The sequence below is a fragment of the Lutra lutra genome, chromosome 10 (assembly GCF_902655055.1).
Source record: "Lutra lutra chromosome 10, mLutLut1.2, whole genome shotgun sequence".
In the NCBI taxonomy this organism is placed as follows: domain Eukaryota; kingdom Metazoa; phylum Chordata; class Mammalia; order Carnivora; family Mustelidae; genus Lutra; species Lutra lutra.
The window spans coordinates 62,138,672-62,147,206 of record NC_062287.1 but is presented as its reverse complement, the minus strand read 5'-3'; the positions used below and the strand labels follow the sequence as shown (position 1 = coordinate 62,147,206).

Below are 8,535 nucleotides of genomic sequence, written 5' to 3'. Positions count from 1 at the left end.
CATCACATCAGTCAGAAAGGCTAAAATCAACAACACGAGAAACAACAACTATTGGTGAGGATGTGGAATAAGGGGAACCCTCTAGCACTCATACTGGGAATGCAAACTGGTACAGCCACTCTGGTAAACAGTATGGTGGGTCCTCAAAAAAAAACATATTAAGAAGCAGTGTTAACAGAATATATTTATTAGAACAACACAAGGAAGAAATGAAAAAGCCTAGTAGATTTGCATCTTTAGTATATTCACCCTTCTGGCCATATAGCTGATGCTTAGTTAGGGCATAACACAGGCTGAGTAACTTTTCTTCCACAGCCATGGACACTGCAAAGTCCACCCCTGATGAGCCCCTGATGAGAGGCCAAAGAAGGCATGATCTCCAAGAGATGCTGACAGAAGTAGGACTGGCACTTGAGTACTGGTTGCCCAAGCTGCAGGAACAACTGGGTGTGACCTGTGCTCAGGCCTTACAACACCTCGAAGAAAAAGACCTCCAGGACCTCAAATCCCAAGCACAATATTCTTCGGAGGAAAGAGCCCTGGAGAAGCTTCTTAAACTGTCACACCCAAAAAGTCTTAGAGAGTCACAGGAGACTCAGTTGGAAATGAGAAAGAAAATGCAGAAGCAGGCAGAGCAGGCACTGCAGGAGCTAAGAGACTTGCTGTCAGAAGGGAGGCAGCAACAGGATGAAGCAGTGAGGAAAAGAGAGGCAGAGCTGAGGCAGTGGATGGAGATCCCTGAAGAATACTGGCCACTCCGCAAAAGTCCCTAAAGAAGTCATGGAAAACATTGAGAAACAAATCAACCTCGTGGAGGGGATACTGTCTCACAGGCAAAATCTCCCAGATAGAGTTCTGCTGAGATGGGCATCTGGAGGGTTGGCCCTGTTGGGAATTTACAAAAACAGTGACCAAAGAGGTCTGATAGAGATGAGAGAGGAGCTACTCAGTGTCCCAAATGAGTTCTCACTCTTTGGTCCTGAGCAGGGCCAGTGGAAAGCTGGCCTAGTTGCCAATAATAAAAACTGGTGTGTCATTGACCGGGGAATTCACCTGGTGCCCATTTGGGACATCATCTGCTCCAGCCACAAAAGTGATTTTAAGAATCCATTTCAGGTAGCTGACTTCCTGATAGAATGCTATACTGCTCTGACTGGCCTGACTACCCAGATCCAGAGTGGAGAGGAATTACTCAGTATTGTGAAGGAGGCTAGGGTTTTCCTAGAGGATGTGAAATCCTGGGAGGTATCTAATCCTGAAGAGCAGCTTAAAAAACTGATAAATTTCATGCAAATGTTGAGTCAAAAAACAAAAGGTTATGACACTTGGATTAACATATGCCTCACAGACGGGGACCTACAGAATTTTCTGGTAAACACTGTCAACTTTTGCAAAAGATCTTCCAGTTATAAAACAGAATTTACTAAATCTCAGTTGCACAGCCTTTTGGATCCTCACATTTATAGTGTGACAAGCTTTCCTCAGGCTCAATCCATCATGCAGTGGATCTTCTCATCAGACCTGGAGCAGAAACATGTCAATATCTCCCAATTTTCTGAATTAATTAAAATCTTAAAAGAAACCAAAAATGACTTTATGGAAGCAAAGGCCAAATCTGAGACCCCAGAAACAGTGGAAGAAGCACAAAGAAAGGCCACTTATGAGGTCAGCCAGTCTCTACGAAGCTTCTTGAATTACCTGCGAGAAATAGCAGGCAGACATATGGCTCTTGCTAATTTCCGTTGCAGTGGGTGCAGGATATCACATGGTAAACAACACTTTTCAGTATCTTCTGGGGTGTGAGGAGCTGAACTTCCTGCTGCAGGAAATGCAAACTGCCCATGATAAATACCAGAATCTCAAAAATCTTTGCAGCTACAGGGCTCAGGCATTCCTGCTGCTCACAGGTCTGACAGCCACTATTGGAGTTACAGCTCTTTCTCCAAAGGAGAAAACACAACGCTTGACACTTCTAAGACAGCACATGGGACAATCCTTGTCTAAAGAAGTTGAACATGTCCTCACCAAATCTGGAGTGGATCATGATTGAAAAAACCTAGAGAAAGACTTGAGGTTGCTCATTGATGGGAATTATGAAGCCACCTTGCCTTCATTGCAAATAGATGATGTGAGAAAATATTTGCAAAGTATCTTCCCTGAAAAGGAACCACCTCATGATCCAAATGATAGTGAAAGCAACAAATTGGAGGCCATAGAAAATGAAGCCTTCTTAGAATTACTCCAGCGTCTAGGCCTGGAACACTACTACCCAAAAAGGATGAGCAGAGCTACCTTCCACTTGATCCACAAGACTTCTGTGTACAATACCCAGTCCAGCTTGGAGCAGGAGCTTCCCTTCTACTTCCTGCAGAAGCTACTAATGCTGGATTATGGGCTGAGATACCTGGTCTTCAAAGATGATGGAAACACAGAGAAGCAAGTCTATCCAAGTGCCTCAAATCAGAAAAATGAGGCTTTTGATCCATATGAAGACATATTTGAAGAGAGTGATAGTCCCACTAGCCCTTCAGCCACTCATCCCAGGTCCCACGTTCACCCTATGGATATTCAGATGGCAGTTCTTCACTGTACAGATGATTATGCCAGACAATATATTCTGTCCAAACTTGCCATTTGTCAGTTTGCCCTCCCACCGCTTGTACCTAATCCCTGCAATTCTCAGATTGAATTCTCTCTCTGGTCTCTCAGCCAAATTAGGAGAAGCTGGCGGCAAGCAGGGAAACCGTCAAAAGAGAAGAACAATTACAACAATCAGCAGATGTGTCGTGTCCCTACTCCCATTGTGTCCTTTATTAGAGTTGGAAAGGACTTTTCTGCTTCCAAATCTCAGATCATGAACTGTCTACTCAGTAAACGTAAATATGATATCTTTTTTCATCGGCATTGCAGGGGGAGCAGCAAAGACTGTCTCTTGATGGAGGGTGTAGTAGAAATCTGCTGGTATTGTCCTGGGGGGGAAGATGAGGACAGCTTTGACAAATGTTTGACCTTCACCAATCTTCATGGAGATGCCAAGGACCATGAGAAGCAGCTCGCCTTCCTGCAGGAGATCTCTTCCGTCATTGTGGTGCTCATGGCAACTTCTGAAGACAATACAGAGAACCGAAAACTTGTCCGTGGCCTGTGTCAACTACCAAAACCTTTGATCTTTTTGCTTGATAACAAAGAAAAAGCCATGGCCAGTACTTCTTGCCAAAGAGTGAGAATTGGGATCAGGAATCGAAATGAGGCAGAATTAACAGAGGAGCTCAAAACCACAATCAGAGATTTGCTAGAGCTCTCTCACACTGCTTTTAGCTTAGAGGACTGTGCCCAGATTGCACGCAGGCAAGGATTTCTTATTGATGAAGACCAGAGTGACTGCAAGGCAACCAAAGAGGAGGCAGAGATTCTCATGGCCCTACTAGGAGACATGCCGATATCTCAGATGAAGAAAAAATTACTACCCCTTCAGGGACAACTGTGGCATCTTTGGTGTAAGAAGACCAAAGAACTCTATCATCTGTGGGAAAAGGGAAATCAGAGCATTGAACAACAAAAGAGGAAATCGAGGCAGATAAACAAAGAATACGGAGTCAACAATTGAACAAAGCCTTTCCTCCCAATGAGTTCAAGCATTCTGTCCTTGAAATTATCCAAAACGTTCAGAAATTCATACCAACCTCTACTTCTTACAGTGGCTGATTGTGTTTTTGGAGAACCTGACAGCAGATCACTTGGAAAAACTGAATGAAAAAAAAAAGACTTTGTGCTCCCAGGTACAAACAGAAAAACAAAAGGTACCAGAGAACCCCTCCCTGAAACAGTGGCAAAATAACATAGAAGCTATTTCTGCAGAGATTAGCACCTTGGGAACTGAGCAGATTCTCAGAGAAATAGGCCAGATGTATGAAACTCTGGAATAAATTTTTTCCACCAAAGATATGCTTTTTCTCTCCCTTCCCCAGATTGCTGCGGATCTAATGATATCTGGCATTCCTATTGAGCTGATGGATGGGGATGCTTCATATGTGCCTCTAAAGTGCAGAGCAGCTATTTTTGACAAGGTCTCTGAGAAACTTGGAGACAAACGGCTGTTTCTTCTCTCTGTCCTTGGCCTGCAGAGCTCAGGGAAGTCCACCGTGCTGAGTGCCCTTTTTGGGCTACAGTTCACTGTCAGTGCTGGGAGGTGTACCCGGGGAGCCTACATGCAGCTCCTGAAGGTGGAGGAGACGTTCGCAGAGGAACTTGGGTTTGACTTTGTGCTTGTTGTGGACACAGAAGGACTTCGGGCCCCAGAACTCAGCAACAAATCCCAGAATCATGACAATGAGTTGGCAACCTTTGTGATTGGCCTTGGAAACTTGACTCTGGTCAATATTTTGGGGGGAAAATCCATCAGAAATGCAAGATATTCTACAAATAGTTGTCCAAGCCTTTCTGAGGATGAAACAAGTAAAAATCTCCCCAAGTTGCCTTTATGTCCATCAGAATGTGGAAGAAGTTACAGCTAAAGACCAAGCTATGGAAGGACGAAGGCGGCTTTAACAGAGACTAGATGTAATGGCAGCAATAGCAGCTGAACAGGAACAGTGCTCAGAGGTAACCTGCTTTAGTGATGTCATTACGTTTGATGTCAATACTCACGTCTACTACTTTGCTCACCTCTGAGATGGCAATCCCCCAATGGCCCCTCCCAATCCTTGCTACAGCTGCAATGTCCAGGAACTGAAAAGCAGAATTCTTCTGACAGCCAAACAAGAATGTAAGGGAGGCATCATGAAGATATCAGATATAAAATTCCGAGTTCAAGATTTGTGGAGAGCCCTGGTGTGTAAGAACTTTATTTTCAGTTTCAGAACACCCAAGAGGTCATTGCCATGAGCAAACTGGAAACCATGTATAACTCCTATTTCATACTGAGGCCCCACATGATTTGCAGACTTGGGCTCTCTCCAGCCTATGATGGAAGGTGATGTGTTTATTAGAGCTGGACCTTTCTTACCCACTACAGAGCTGCTCCTACAAGGATCTTGCCAGGACCATTTCCAGCAATGTGCTGTAATCTGAAACTCTTCCTATTTAATCCTTCTTCCCCCTCTCCTTTACTGATGTTAGACTAGCATTATCACTGCCTACCTTTGCTCCCACCACTTTACTCTTCACATGCATATCTCTCATTAAATCTCTTATACGTCTAATCTTATCATTGTGTATGTTTCTTGAATAGCTCAAAGTTATAGAAATGGTATTGAAATGGTTCCAGAAATGGGAGATATAATAGAGTCTACAGACTGGCTCACTCACCACTTTTCAAGGAGAAGCCATCCTGAGTAGAATGTAAGGTACTGCCCCTCACACGAGATGGCAACCAAATTCAAAAGAATTTATCATAGACAGGGCGCCTGGGTGGCTCAGATGGTTAAGCACCTGTCCTTCGGCCCAGGTCATGATCTCAGGGTCCTGGGATCAAGCCCTGTATCAGGCTCCCTACTCAGGGGGAAGCTTGCTTCCTCCTCTCTCTCTCTGCCTACCTCTGCCTACTTGTAATCTCTCTCTGTGTGTCAAATAAATAAATAAAATCTTAATAAATAAAGTTAATTAAAAAAAAAGAATTTATCATAGGCAATTTCATAACATCCTTACTAAAGTGATGATTCACACATTCATAAAATATGGGGGGGATGCACCCTTTAAAAGAAGTGAGGTTGGGGGCACTTGGGTGGCTCATTTGGATAAGCATCTGCCATCAGCTAGGTCATGATTTCGGGGTCCTAGGATTGACTACAACATTGGGCTCCTGCAGAGGAATAATGAAAAACTAAGAGTAGTAATACAATTAAAGGCAGAAACATCTCCTCTACAAAATGCACTATGTCTCCAGGTTGCAGACCTAAAAGCAGAGTTATATCCCAGAACTTGGTTGGTGACCTGTTGCACCTGATGAAGGTAGAGAGAGATTACACCCCAAAACAGCCACAAAAATTAGTATGTATCAGCATGGGCATTTAATAGCCTGGTACCAACAGGACCATGAACTCTTGAGTTATTCCTAGAAAGTATATTGTATGCTTCAAGGGGTGACTATGAAAGCAGCTGAAGTGTCAGCAGTGTTCCTGTTCTTAGGCTATTGAACACAATGGCCCAGTAGGAACAGGATCCCAGCATCTCTTGGGTCGGGGCATAGATTAGGAGCTATGAAAAAAAGGAACCCTCCACTTCCCTTCCTGCCTGGGGTAATTGCTAGCACAAACATCCCATTCCTCCCTGATCATTTGACTGCCTACTCACATGCCCACATGGAGGGGAAGGTCCAGGCCTGCTTTCCAGCTTCAAGATAACTGCCATCTCTTTGTATTCCTTCCCCATGTTTGGAAACATCAGTCCTCACTTTTCTGATAAAAATAAATGAATAAATACAAATAATAATCATGTGCAGAATTAAGCTGCTGCTACTCTCCCTTGCAGAGGAGCTTGGCACAACTGTTCATATTGGTGTCTGAGACATTTATTTCAATGCATGATGACAGAGTACCCAGATACTTTGAGGACTACTGGACAATAGATCTGAGTTGACACTGACCCTTAGAGAAACAAGGTATCATTAATAATAAATGGAGGCCAGGTAATAAATAGGGCACCAGTCCCCAACTGTGTAATCAGGAATGACAAACTTGCCATTGGACAAATCCCCACAATGGGTCCTTGCCCTATGAAATAAGAGCTATTGTCATGAGAAAGGCTAAGAGGAAGGCTTCAAAACTGCTCTCTACTGGCCAAGATAATACATCTTTAAAAACATTATAACCCAGGGGATGGCAAAGATTAACAACTTCACTGAAGACCTAAAGGGGTGATGGTCCCTATCATATCCCCATTTAATTTGCCAGTCTGGCCCCTGCAGTAACAGATGGATCCTGAAAAATTACTGCAAACTACTGCAACCTCAACCACGTGGTAGCCCCTATTGTGGGTTTTGTACTGAATATAGTAACATTGCTAGGGCAGGATAATAAAGCCTCACATACATGGTATGTGCCATTGATTTGGCAGATGAACTCTCTTCTATCTGAGTGATAGAAGACTACCAGAAACAGTTCCCATCCATGTGGAATAGGGGAAAATATTCATTTAAAGTTTTGGCTTGACTCTATTAATTTTCCTACTTTCTCTCATAACATAATCCAGAAAGACAGGGGAGCATCCCACAGAACATCAAACTGATCTGCTGTTTGGGTGACATCATGCTGATGAAACAGGTAAAGCAAGAGGTGACTAGAAAATTGGTGGCCTTGTTAAAACAAGTGTTCCAGAGTGTAAGAGATAAAAACCCTACAAAGAATCAGGGACCTGATCAAAGCAAGATGGCAGAGGAGTAACAGACTGAAATGATATCAGGTCCCAAGAGTTCAGCTAGATAGTTATCAAACCATTCCAAACACGTACAAACTCAACAGGAGATAGAAGAGTGGAAGAGCATCAATTCTAGGAACAGAAAATCAGCCACTTTTCAGAAGGTAGGCAGTGCAGAGAGGAGAATCCAAAACAATGGGAAGATAGATCATAGAGGGAAGGGCCAACTCCCAAAAAGTGGAGGAGCAGTGGAGCACTAAATCAAAACTTTTAGAAGTCTGCTCCACTGAGGAACATGACTCCAAATGTGAAGCAGAGTTGGAGCCCTTGTGGGGACATTGTGGTCTCAGGTCCTGCATGGTCACAAAAAAAACAGGGGTGTCTGAGTGTGGCAGAGCTGCCAGGTATCAGAGTGGGGAAGCTGACTACAGAGATAGAGCCAAGGAGTAAGCTTTCAGCCCAGACCTACCTTAAACCATGATCTGAGGCACTGTTGGACCACTGCTCTTTGAGCAATGACCCCACAAGTGGCAGATCGGTGGAGACGCCCTCCTTCTTCCTCCAGGAGGAGTGTTGTGGGCGTGAGCTGATTACCTACCAAAGAACTCTGATCACCCATAAAATCAACCTGAGATTAGAATTATACACTTCTGGATCTCTGTGGGGGCAGAAGACGCTAGTGGGCAGGTAAAGCAGAGTGCAAACATTGGACTGATATCGGAAGATAAACAAAAGGGGGAGGGAGCCACCAGAACCGACCCATTGGAAAGTAATACCCCAATGCGAGAGTGCCCTGGGACAGGGGACCAGCATTAACTTGGAAGTCTGGTTGAAAGCACTCAAAAAGAGCAAAGGATCTTAGGGGGAAATTGGGGGAATCAGGTAGTTAGGGAGAGGGGCTTAAACCTGCTGACCCAGGACAGCCACCGCCAGCACTGAGCCAGAGAGAGTGCGGCGAAGAAACCAGGACTTGGTCCCTGAGCCACAAGTGCGCCTGAGAGCACCTGGGTGGCGGCTCCCATGAGGGGCTGAGAGTCTCACCAGCCAGCAGAACCACAGCCCTGTACGCTCTCCATGCACGCTGGCCATGCGAACAGAGTCTGAGTTGTGCCCCACACCCTCCCTGAGAGAAGGGTGTGCAGGCACCAGCCTGGTGCTCTCAGACCTGGAAAGTCTAAGCAC

The 8,535-nt window shown here is 44.6% G+C and overlaps 1 pseudogene; it reads left to right on the top strand.

Annotated features, from left to right (window-relative positions):
- Nucleotides 1-317: 317 nt before the first annotated feature.
- Nucleotides 318-4,976, top strand: LOC125079777 (interferon-induced very large GTPase 1-like; annotated as a pseudogene).
- The last annotated feature ends 3,559 nt before the right edge of the window (nt 4,977-8,535 follow it).